Source organism: Onychomys torridus, chromosome 5 (assembly GCF_903995425.1).
Source record: "Onychomys torridus chromosome 5, mOncTor1.1, whole genome shotgun sequence".
Lineage (NCBI taxonomy): Eukaryota > Metazoa > Chordata > Mammalia > Rodentia > Cricetidae > Onychomys > Onychomys torridus.
Window position 1 is genome coordinate 36,349,272 of NC_050447.1, and position 12,420 is coordinate 36,361,691.

At 42.1% G+C, this 12,420-nt stretch overlaps 1 long non-coding RNA gene across 1 annotated transcript; it reads right to left on the bottom strand.

The window, feature by feature from the left end:
- Positions 1-1,328: 1,328 nt before the first annotated feature.
- LOC118584719 lies at positions 1,329-8,037 on the bottom strand. The gene is made up of 3 exons (XR_004945045.1): positions 7,969-8,037; positions 2,850-2,919; positions 1,329-2,457 (listed from the first exon to the last, which is right to left on the bottom strand). It is a non-coding gene; the product is annotated as an uncharacterized LOC118584719 (long non-coding RNA).
- Positions 8,038-12,420: the final 4,383 nt, after the last annotated feature.

The window sequence follows — 12,420 nt, forward strand, 5'->3', positions numbered from 1 at the left end:
CTTCAAGAACTTTCTCTGTTTCCGCTATGTGAAATGAGAAACAGGGAGGTACAGCTACGGGCTGGCGAATTCGCTTGTTTCTTGAAGGGCAAGCAGCAGGAAAAGAACCACGATTGTTGTCTCTCCTTGGCACCTTGCTCTTTCTGAGATGGGCTAGCTCTTTGCCAAAGATGCCTAAATCACCTGGAACAGATTCCATCATAAAAAGAATGGAATTAACCTGTGTTGAGTCCCGATGTCTGTCTCAGTGGGCCAGAGAGCACAGTCCTTACAGAGAAGGTCTTTGGCCTATGCAACCCCAGTCACCATCCACGCAAACCAGTGTGAACTGGCAACCACATGTGGAAGGGGCACTGGAGTGGACAGCATTCTTGGGCTATCCCTGTGACCCTGCTCATGGCATTTCCTCCTTGTGAACGGCCCAATTGCAGAACTGGTTACATCTCAGTTCTTGAAAATCTATTTCGGATTGCCTTACCATCCAGACCATTGTCTTTTCTTTCTGTTTGCCTGTTTTTTATTGTCCCCAAGCCTTGATCTCCCAATTCTCCTGCTTCCACCCCCCAAGGACTGTGGTGGTGACTGGGCCACCATGCTTGGCTTATGCAGTACTAGGGATCAGACTTGTGCTCTCGTGCGTGCATAGAAGGCAAACTGTCTCTCCACTGAGCTACATCCCCAGCTCTACCATCATGTTTCATAGCCATGATTGTTTAATTATACAATTTTCCTTCTGTACCAAAATTCATCTGGTTAAATAGAAATTACCACCTATCTGCCATTTCTTCTAATGAGCCTGACTTTTATATTATGAGGGGAAAGTTTTGTACATACATATATGTTTCTCTCTCTCTCTCTCTCTCTCTCTCTCTCTCTCTCTCTCTCTCTCTCTCACATACACACACACATACATACACATACTTAGTATTCCTTATCAAAAATATTTAGTGCAAGAAGTATTTGATAATTCAGATTTTCCCCTCAATTTTGGAATATTTGCATATATATAATGAGTTATCATGGGAATGTGATCCATTTTAATTTGTATTTATTTGCCTTTCACATTGCACATTATACACATAGCCTGAAGGTATTTTATACAATATTTTTAGTATATCTGCATTGTGATGACAATCTGTCATATGAGGTCAGGGGAGGAGTTTTCTACACATAGTGTTAAATTGATACTCAAAAAGTTTTGGATTCAGGAGCATTTCAGATTTCAAATTTTTTGAATCAAGATACTCAACCCACCTTCACCCCACCCACACCCTACCCACACCCACCCACACCCATGTGTGTTTGTATCTCTGTGTGTGTGTGTGTGTGTGTGTGTGTGTGTGTGTGTGTGTGTGTGTGTGGTGTCTACATGTATATCAACAGTTACCCTCAGGGAACTGATTCCAAAGCCCTCTTAAGATACCAAACTCTGTGAGTGTTCAAGTCCTTCATGGAAAGTAGCATGGAATTTCATGTAACCTACCTACCCCTCCTGCACTCTAAGTCCGTCTAGATCACTGTCTCTAATGCCATGTAGGTTCTGTGTAAATCCTTCTACTGTACTTGTTCAGGGAACACTGACAAGAGGGAGTCCGGGCCTGTCCTGTGTAGATGTCACTTTCTCACATATTTTAAATCTGTATTTGGCTGAACTGGCAGTTGAGGATTGGCATTTAGGGAAGGCTGACGGTGTGTTTCTGTGTGTATGTCTACATACAAAATGGTATGTGTGCCTCTAAAATCCATGTGTAAGTAATTGTGTGTCATTGTATGAGCAGCTTCCGCTTGTCTTATTACCACTGGTTGGTTTAAGTGGAGGCCTTAGGGACAGGTCTGGGGTTGGTGGCTCAGCTTCTTCTTTGCAACAAAGGCCCTGGTGTCTGGGATATGCCTGTTATCTGTAAGACAATGTCCTTTATGCTGACCTCTGAAACCTAAAGTCCTAAAGACCACTTACCCTTAATGGTGCATTGTTTTGGCTTCAGATAGCGTTTGAGATTGTAAGGATATATGTTCCTACTGACAACAAAAATCCTTCATTTTTAGGCTGGAACTGAGTTGATGCTAGCGCAGGGCCATGATTTTAACATTTCTCCCTCATTCTTCACCCATCATTAGTATAATGAGGTTTTCTGAAGGTTAAACCTCTGACTTCTTCTTATTCCCCAGAATATATTTTTATTTATCAAAATCTCAAATTACCATGGTAACTATCAAGAGCCCTTTAAAATGCATGCTGTTGTTTTTAGTACCAATCTACTGCGGAGTTACAACAAGCCACAAATGGCCACAGACATTGCAAAACAAGAAAGTCACCCAGCCCCCCAGTCTCTCATCTCTCTCTCCCCTCTGGTGCATCTCTGGGGAGAGAGAACAACAAACCTGCAGAGACAATAAACTTCTGCACAGACAGGGAGAGGGAGTGGATGTCCCACGATGTGCAGGCCTCTCACTGAGCTGCAGGAGAGAAAAGAGGACATGCTGAAAAGCGGAACAGGAAACAGATGGAGGACATGATCTCCCACAACCTTCCAGCATGGTTGCTGGAAGGTTAGGCCAAATCAGAGAGAAGCCTGTGCCTTCACCAAAGAGAAGCCATCTGAGGCAGGCACCAAGAGGGGTCTTGTCACAGGCTGGCTGTTCAACAGTGCCATGAGGGAAGGAGAAAGTTACACCATGTCTGAATCTGTTGAGGCCAACATGGTGGAGAAGGCTGGCATGCTTGCAGAGCTTGCCTCGTGCCCTAGCTTCACATTGGCAGCCGCGATCTCTGCAGCCATAGGAGTGCGTCTGGAGGATACTACTTCCTTTGGCTAAAATTGGAGGCTTCCACAGAAGCCTTTACGTACTGGGAATCAAGCTTAAGAGGTGACCAGAGGAAGTGTGCTCAGTCCGCATCATCTTCTGCCTTGAGGGCTCCTGTAAAGGGAAGAGAGAGAGATTCCATGTGCTGGGACCATTTTCAATGACTCAGCCTCAGACACATCAAGGAATCTGAATGGCTTCATTAAAATCCACTCCATAATGCAATTACTGATCCTCAAAAAGAAAATTCTTCTTCTTCCTGGGATCAGTGCTCTGGGAAGAACTTTCCAGGTAGGAACAAACATCCTGGGGTGGAATTTTTTTTTTCATCTCTTCAGAGGTTGAGCAAGTTGGGGATGGAATTGTTCCTTCCCAACTAGAGAACTGGTCCAGTTTCCTGAGATACTGTATGCTGACCATCCAGAAGGCTTCCCCTCACAAAGTGAGATGGCAGAGCTCTATCCAAATCCCAGGCACCCCTCCCCCTCCCCAGCCACTGCATTGCGCTGGTGACCTCGCCCAGCCTGTGGTCGAGAAAGCCTTTGAACACATCTCCAAAGCTGCTGTGATTAGAAGGACTTGGATTACTCAGCTCAGCTGGTCCTTCCTTCTTGCTGTTTCCCTTCTCCTTCTCCCTACCCCCTTCCTGCAACTCCTTTCCGCATCCCGTGGTCTGGGCAGTTGGGGATTTTTTGGTTTTTTGCAACCTTCTTTGTTTTACCCCCCCCCTCCCTTTTCATTTTCCTACTGCATCCTAAACCTCAAGACGCAGTTAGCACTAATCCTGATTTGTTTAGGGTTTCTTTACATTATTAATTCCAATCATGCGAAGAAGGAGGAGGAGAGAAAAAGTGCCAGGACTCGGTTTGTGTACAACATTTGGGTGTCGGTGAAGGGAGCCAGCAATCCCTGGGAAACGTATTTTCTTTAGATATCTTTTTAATCCAAACAACTTTCTTTTCTAGTCTGAAAATATTCCTTGTGATGGGACCCGTCCTGAACCATTTCATTTATTATTATCCCCCCCCCCCAGTTGATATCCTTTGAAGCTGCTGCCTGCGTTAATCTGGACTTAATATAGATTTAAACACTTACAATGGAAAATAAATTTGGTTAAAAAATAATCTCTCTCGATAATGCTAGAGGACCCCCCACCCCTAACGCAACTGTCATCATTTCTGACAGCTAGGGATAGAAGGAGATTCTTGAATATGCATGTTGAGGGGAATGCAAACCAAGACTCACGGGATACATGTAATATTTTATATTTGGCAGCTGTTATGACTGGCTGGAGCTGAGTGATACCCAGGGCCCTGACTTGTTGTTTGAATGAATTCATCATTTTTCAGGACATAGGAGCAGTTGTCTGGTACCCAGGATATACTAAAAATATCTTCTGTTGGGGTTGAGGGGAGCTGTCTTTCAAGGAGAGCAGGCTACATCCAGCTGTCATAGAGGGTATTTTCAGGAACTCGAGGCTGGAGGAGGCTGCAGTTCTAACCTCCTTCTTACCTCTCCACCCCACCCCTCTTCCCTGTTTGCATTGTTCATTCTCTCCACTGGCACAATAGAAATTTCACATGTCATTGAGTTACCTCAGGCAAGGCCAGTGTTATCAAGTGGAGTGGAGCTTGTGTGGGTTGGAACATGTTCATGGGAATTTGGAAAAATTAGATGAGAGTTCAAAGTCTACCTTGTCAGCTCAGCATGTAGAAATCAGCATATGATTTCTCAAAGACTGTAGAAAAAAACTGGGCTGTGTCTACATAATGCCCTTCAGTGGTAGAAAGTCTATGGTTTGGTTGCCATTATCCCTCCATTCTTATGTCCATGCAGACATCACTAATCAATTGCAAACACTCACTGTCAGTGAGCAGGCGGCAGTTTCTCTTTCCTGATATCAAATCCCAAGATTCTCAGAATTCCTCGAAGCATTGCTCCAACTTGACTCTGATTGGTTCCACTTGGAGGACATCCTTGGACCCTGGAAATTTTTTATTTCTGAAACCTCCATTCAAGAAGTTTTTCTAGTTGCTACCCCCTTCATTTTTCCTTTAAAATACCTGCCCTGATTAGCTGGGCTTCTCAATCACTTCTTGGTAACGCTATATTTTTTTTTTCTATTTTTAAGATTTATTTGTTTTTTATGTGTCTGCGTGTTTTGCCTGCATGTTTATATGTACAATACCAGAAGAGGACATTTGATACCTGGAACTGGAGTTACAAACCTTTGTGAGCTGCTATGTGAGTACTAGAAATTGAACCCAGGTCCTCTAGAAAAGTACACTTTTATCTGCTGAGCCATCTCTCTAGCCCCTAATGTAATAGACTTATCTTTATACTATTTAACTCTTTCTAGGGTAACATAATTCATTGTAGAAACTTTGTAAAATATAGTATGCAGGAAAGTAGAAAATTAAATCATAAATAATACATACTGATATATAGATGTCCAAACAAAATATATAAATATTTCTTGGTTTTATTATAAAAAATTTTAAGTACAAGAGCTCAGAATATAGCTCAGAGAGAGAGAGAGCACTTCGCTGGCTGCATCAAACTCTAGATCCAAAAAAAAAGTAAAGTAATTTGTGATTAAAATATAGATATATAATTGCATCCAAAGTGAGTGGATTCTGTAATATACGGTATGTAAGGTACACCTTAATCAAATGGTTGTTCATCACCAGGCATTTTGACACACACCTTTAATCCCAGAACTGAAAGCACAGAGGCAGGCAGATTGCTGTGATTTTGAGGTCAGCCTGATATACCTAAAGAGTTGACAGTGAGACACTATCTCAAAAGGAAAAAAAATAGTCTACAGGTTACACATGGGAGAGAATATGTAGAATATACAGAATATGTATTCCAGCTTCATATATATTTGTAAACTAAAATACTGGTTTCCTGTTTTATGTTTCTTATAAAGTAAACTCTTAGATCTTAAAGCATGTAGTTGAGCAGTTTTGAAGCATAGCTATATTTCCAATTCTGTGTGTATTTATGTGTGTAAGAACTTGAAAGCAGGTTCAGGCAATTGTAAGATACCCAGAGTATGACTGGGAATTGAACTCGGTCCTCTTCAAGAGCAACAAACACTTCCTAATCATTGAGCCATCTTGCCAGTATTCTGATGATATCTCAATGTGTTTGACCCCCACCCCACTTCTTAAATTATTAATCATAACTGGGATGGAGTCCCTGTACTAAGCATTCTATCCAATTAAAGGACACTATTCAATGAGTGTAAGCATGTTCACAGGACTATGTGATCATCACTACACTCACCATTCAGACATTACCTTCATCATCCCAAAGGGAACTCTCATTCTTGTTTCCATTCAACATCCTCAGGCCTAGGCAACCACTGATCTACTTCCTTCCTGTCTTCATGAACTTTTGGGTGGTAAGCATGTCCTATAAATAGAATCATTTACTATGTATATCTTGTTGTTGTTGTTGTTTTTTGAGACAGGGTTTCTCTGTGTAGTTTTGGTGCCTGTTCTGGATCTTACTCTATAGACCAGGCTGGCCTCGGACTCAGATATCCGCCTGCCTCTACCTCCCGAGTGCTGGGATTAAAGTCGTGAGCTACCGCTGCCCAGCTTATATTATGTGCATCTTTGACTGGCTGCTTTTACTTAGCCTGGCATTGTCAGTGGCCATCAGTCTCATAGCATGTTGTCATTCATTTTTACTGCAAGGTAATATTCCATTGTATTCGCCCATTCCATTAAGAACTTCTGTTTTGGGGCTGGAGAGATGGCTCAGTGGTTAAGAGCACCAACTGCTCTTCCAGAGGTCCTGAGTTCAATTCCCATTTTTGTACTCCTGATGTTGACTTCAAGACCTCTCCAACTGGCATGATGTTCATGTTTCAATGTATATATCAATTGCACCCATGGTTACTTTTGCTGGAATGGTGGTGAATTTACAAAGAAATCCAGTTGAGTTCAGTAGGTGTATATTGGATGTTGAAATTGTGCCAGTGTTTTTTGCTAGAAAATGCTAAATTTATGAAGGCCAATGAGGTCCAGACTTCTTTACAGTCTATGAACAACAAATAATAGTTAATGAGTCACTCTGATGCCCTCAACCTTTGACTGGCATACATTAGCCATGTGTAAATATGTTGATGTTTTTTAACCTTGTTTTATCAATTTCTAATTATACCATGTTGTTTAAGTTGCTCCAAACAGGAACTGTGAGTTCTATTTCTATTCTAATATAGCAATACAGTGAACATTAGAGCAATGACGATTTACTGGGCCTTTTTCAGATTAATGTGCAAAACAGTGTATGAGGTAGGCATGACCTTTCACTAATGATGAAGAAACCAAGGGTCAGAGTGATACAAGGCAAGTCTCTGGTAAAGAACATGGGCAAGACTTGAACCCAGGGCTGACTTATTCAAAGCTTACACAGTTGACCACTGGGTCAAAAGAGCCCCAGCTATGTAGAAGCCATTCTTCATGGTCAGGAGCTCACACTGTCCAGATGATTCTCTGGGCAGCAACTCTGGATCTTTTCTGAGTAACCTGAGCCAATCTATGAAAGAGGAAAGGTAAAACTAAAAGGTCCTAAAGCCTTCATTCAGGGACATTTGTAGTTGTGTGAATTCTGCTATTCTGTTCGTGGTGGTGGAAAACATGGCTTCTTGAAGGGCTCCCTCTGCCCGGGACAAGGAGTTATGGGATGGCATCATTGGAAATGACTGTTTAGTAATCCCAATATAGAAAATGCACTAGGGAAAAAATAATTAGGAACTGCTTGACCTATCAGGGGTCAGGGGCCAGAGCAGTCTGTCATATCACAGTGTTGGAGAGCTTGGGCTTCCATGAGTGTCCAACTGCTTTTCTAAGTTATGGGTGACTGAAGCGTGCTGTTACCTCAACAGTGAGGCAGGTTGTCTGTGTTCATGGAGCTCTTCGATACATATTAAATAATAATTGTTTCTTTCCTATCCACTGACAGGATAGACTTCTGGTAAAGAGCATTGAACATCTAATTAATTCATTGGCACTGAAACCAAATTGCTAGCTGAAGAGTTAATTGTGGAACACAGATGGAGAGGTAGGAGCTGTTTTGAACAGTGGTGTCACTCTGAACCCCACAGAAGATAGAGAGCAATAAACACTAAGCAGGCAGTGGGGCACACACCTGAAATCCAGCACTGGGGAGGTCGATGTGAAAGGATCAGACTCTCAAGATCATCCTCAGCTGAATACCAAGTTTGAGGCCATTTGTCCTACACAAAACTGTCTAAAACAAACAAACAAAACAAAAAAGTAAATGAATTCATTAACTGTCCAGTTATCTGAGCTGCTCAAAAGAGTGGAGCGAGAGCAGGGTAGCTGTGCAGCTGGCATCCAGTGGGCTTCCATCTTTGATCCCCTCAGCACACAACCCTTGTTCAGTGTGACCAATCACATTAATGAACGAGTAAGTGTTAGTGTTGCGAGGGATAATTATTTTGTTTTTGGCTTTTTTCAGTACTTGGTATTAAACCTAGAGGACTGAGTATGTTAAGCAAGCACTCTCCCACTAAGCTACATTCCAAACCCTTGTTTAGGGATGTTTAGAACAAGATGCAAATAAAGGTACAGCACTGACAAAGTCCTTAGTAATAGCAATAACTACAGGATAATAGATGTATACAGTCATATTATTATGTTAACCTATTCAAATGAAATAATATTAATACTATTAATATAATTGGCAAATGTTATAATAATTGATGGTATTAACATTTGTGCTAATTATAATATATTAACATAATGTAGTTAAAATAACTGTGAGGCAAGCTTTATAATAAGTCACTATATATATGTGTGTGTGTATGTGTGTGCAAAACACACATACACATACATATAAAAATCTCATTTAATCCTTAGATTATAAGATAAGAAAACACATCCTTATTGTTTTCAAGAAGTGTTTATTTTTAATTTATATGCATGAGTGTTTCGCCTATAGGTATGTATGTGTACCACATATGTGCCTGATGCCCCAAGAGGCCAGAAGATGGCATCAGATGCCTAGAACTAGAGTTTTAGGCAACTGTGAGCTTCCATGTGGGTGCTGAAAAGCAAACCTAGGTTCTCTGTAAGGACATCAAGTTCTCTGAAGTGCTGAACCATCTCTCTAGCTTCACTATGCCCATTTTTTCAGTGTTGAGTTGTTAGCTTAACATGCAAAATGCTGTTTCATCACAGCCTCTTCATACGTGTCATTACCTTTTGTCCTCTGTTGCTCCTTTCCCCTACTGCCCCCTCTCTCCTCCCCCCCCCTCAGTAATTCCCTCCTTCCGCAATTAAAATATCAAAAAGTCCCAAGTCTTTCAGGCACAGACAGATCGGCTATACCACTTACATCATCTCTTAATAGACCTCTGAGCATTTAGGACCATAAGAAACACTCAGAGCCGCCCCAACCAGTGCAGAACACACAGATGGCTCCATGGAACCAGGAATATTCTACCAATAATAAAACGCTTATGCCTAACAGGAAAGAGTTCAGGCTTCCTGGGGAAATGTTTGATACTTGTCCCTGCTTTGCATATTGCAAGTCTGCATAAGATTGTAAACAAGGACCTGTGATATGGCTCAGTGAGTAAAGGTGCTTGCCACCAAGCCTCAGGACCTGAGTTCGATCTCCAGGTCTTACATGGTAGAGGGATAATACAGATTCCCTCAAGTTGTTCTCTGACCCCCACATTCACACACATATAAATGAATATAGTTTTTAAGTTGTTACATTTTTAAACAAAAAAATGAAAGAATATCTCCCAGTTTCCAAGCCTGAAAACATTTTCTATAAAAGTATTTCTAATAAAGCTATTAGGCCTTTTGAGCATACTATCTTTGTTGCAACAACTCTGTTATTTTTGATGTACTCGGTGCATAGTTAATATATAAATGAATGATCATGACAATGTTTCAATAAAACTTTATTTACAAAATTAGGAAGTGTGCCAGATTTATCCTATAGGCCATACTTTATTGATGTCTAGACTAAAGTCATCCCTTGGTCAAGTTGGAATGTACCTGTATTTCTAAATATAGGCTTGCTCACCAAGAGGAGATTTATTATCCAAAACCCATCATCAGAATGAAACGCATGTCCCAGCTTAATGGAGAAAGGAATCAAGGACTAGAGATGTAACTCAGTAGTAAAGTGCTTTGCCTATCGGGCCTGAAGTTCTATCCACAGGGAGGAAGGAAAGAGGGGAGGAGGGATGAAAGGACACAAACATCTGTGTGGATGTTTTAATGTGTACTTTATGCGTGGTAGGCAGCTGTCCTTGATCTGAATTAGCCTTTGTTGTACTTGTGTTCAGTGGACAATGTGATACTCTTTATCAAAGAACACCTAGGATTAAAGAAGCAAAAATGGTGTTTACAAACAATCAAAAAATCTCACCATATACCCTCACAGCACACTGGTGTGGCTGAAGCCATGTATCCCGACCTGTCGATGTCATATCCTAGAAGGTCATTCTTCATAATCTGGGGTGGCTCCCCTGTATGCTTCCTTGTTAAGTTAGAGAAAAAGGGCTGGTGCCGTTTCTCCTCCTCCTCCTCCTCCTCCTCCTCCTCCTCCTCCTCCTCCTCCTCTTCTTCTTCTTCTTCTTCTTCTTCTTCTTCTTCTTCTTCTTCTTGTGCTCCTTCTCCTTCTCCTTCTCCTTCTTCTTTTTGGTTTTTCGAGACAGGGTCTCTCTGTGTAGCTTTGCGCCTTTCCTGGAATTTACTCTGTAGCCCAGGCTGGCCTTGAACTCACAGATATCTGCCTGGCTCTGCCTCCTGAGTGCTGGGACAAAAAATGTGCACCACCACTGCCCAGCCAGCTGGTGCCATTTCTTGAGGCATAATACAGAAGGGGAGCAGCCTGGCCATTTTAATAAGCACTCCTCCCATCTGTGCCCTCTGGTCCTTCACTGTCTGTCTTATCAGGCTGCATGTTTGCCGGCAATCCTCCACCATTCATATGACTCTTAGGAACACCACTTTTTACATCTGTACTTTGTTTCCCATCTCCTGTTTTCACCTTTCTTAAATTTATTGGATGCCAGGAAATTGGGGGAATTTAAGTCTTCAGTAACCTCCTCTCCATGAACTATCTAACCAAGCCACTAGCCTGGTTAGATTCCCCCAACCAGTAGATAAAAAACGAATAATATAGGTAAAGAAAGATTAATAAAGGTGAGTCCATCTCTTTGTCCTACATGAGATGGGTTGAAAGTTTGAGGTTAGGATATTGACGGAATTCTGTATCTCTTCCAGAATATATTCGTTTTCTTTTTTTGTGTTTACCCAAATGCCTTGGTCTAGATGGCTATTTTATACCCAATTTCAGTTCATTATGGGTTGGTTTCTTTTTAGCCCCATTGAAGTGGCAACAGAGGGTCGATGTTATCCTAAGTCATGCCAAGACTCAGTGACAATATTGCCTCTAGTGGTTCTCAGTTCCTGAAAAAAAAATCTATGACTAACCATCACAGTGGTCTACCTCCACTGTGGAGTGGTGTCCCAGCTGCATGGGAGATGGAAGAAAAATCCATCATACGTGGAAAACTCAGACATCAATAAGCAACTGTGTAGATCTTTCAGTTGGGGACCAACCACAGAACTGCCTCTCCATCAACAATCAAACAGTCTTTAGCTGTGATCAGCCACTTCCATCACCTCTGAGACTGGCAGGTTTCCAATAAAGCCAGTAACTCCCTCCCCCAGGGTAAAATCAGCAGCAGGAGGTAGCCATTGTCTTTGAGCCCAGCAATTTGACGACAGGTTAGCTTGCACTCTATTAGCCAACAGCTACACCCTGACCCCTGACCCTGACATTGACCTCTCATGGCCCTCTCCTGAGGTACACTCTGATCTTTTGAGGTGGCCTGCCCTGCTGGTTAGCATAAGAGAGGGCTTGTCAGGGCTCTCGGGTCACCCCTGCTCCCAACAGGATGCTTAAGACTCCAAGCACAGAAACAAGCCAGAGCTGAACCCAAGATGCCAAAGGTGAAAGTTCATGAGCATATCCATCAGCAGCCTGTCACCATAGGACAACGTAAGAACTATGGAAGCTTTCAGCACAAGGATGGCCACCGTCTCCAGACAGTCCTGTGACCTAATGGAAAAGACATCAAAATATGGCTTACAAAATACAAAATAATGGACTGAGATGTACATTATATGAGGGTGTTAGATTGCTATGTACTTACAGTAGGGGAATTAGATTGAAATGTTCTGCCAGGGTAGTTAGGTTGAAATATGGATTATCCCAGGAATGTTAGCTTCGGATGTGCTTTATAACAATTGTTAAATTAAGATGTGCTCAGCAGAGCAGGCATTAGCCAGAGATGTGCATTAGATGAAGTTCTCAGTGGAAGATGCGGGTTCCACGTTGGCAGAGGGTAGGACAAAGGAGGAAACTTCTCAGGTTGGATTTTTTCCGTGTTATAAGACAGCCCCCTGCATTAGATGGATTTCAGGGGGTTGAGTGCAGGACTAGGAAAGAGCACACAGGATAAAGTCCCTTCCCAGCCAAACAATCTGCCATTTTCCCCACTTTTCCTGTTAGGGCCTTAAAGGCCTCCCCGTCAATAAAAACATTAGC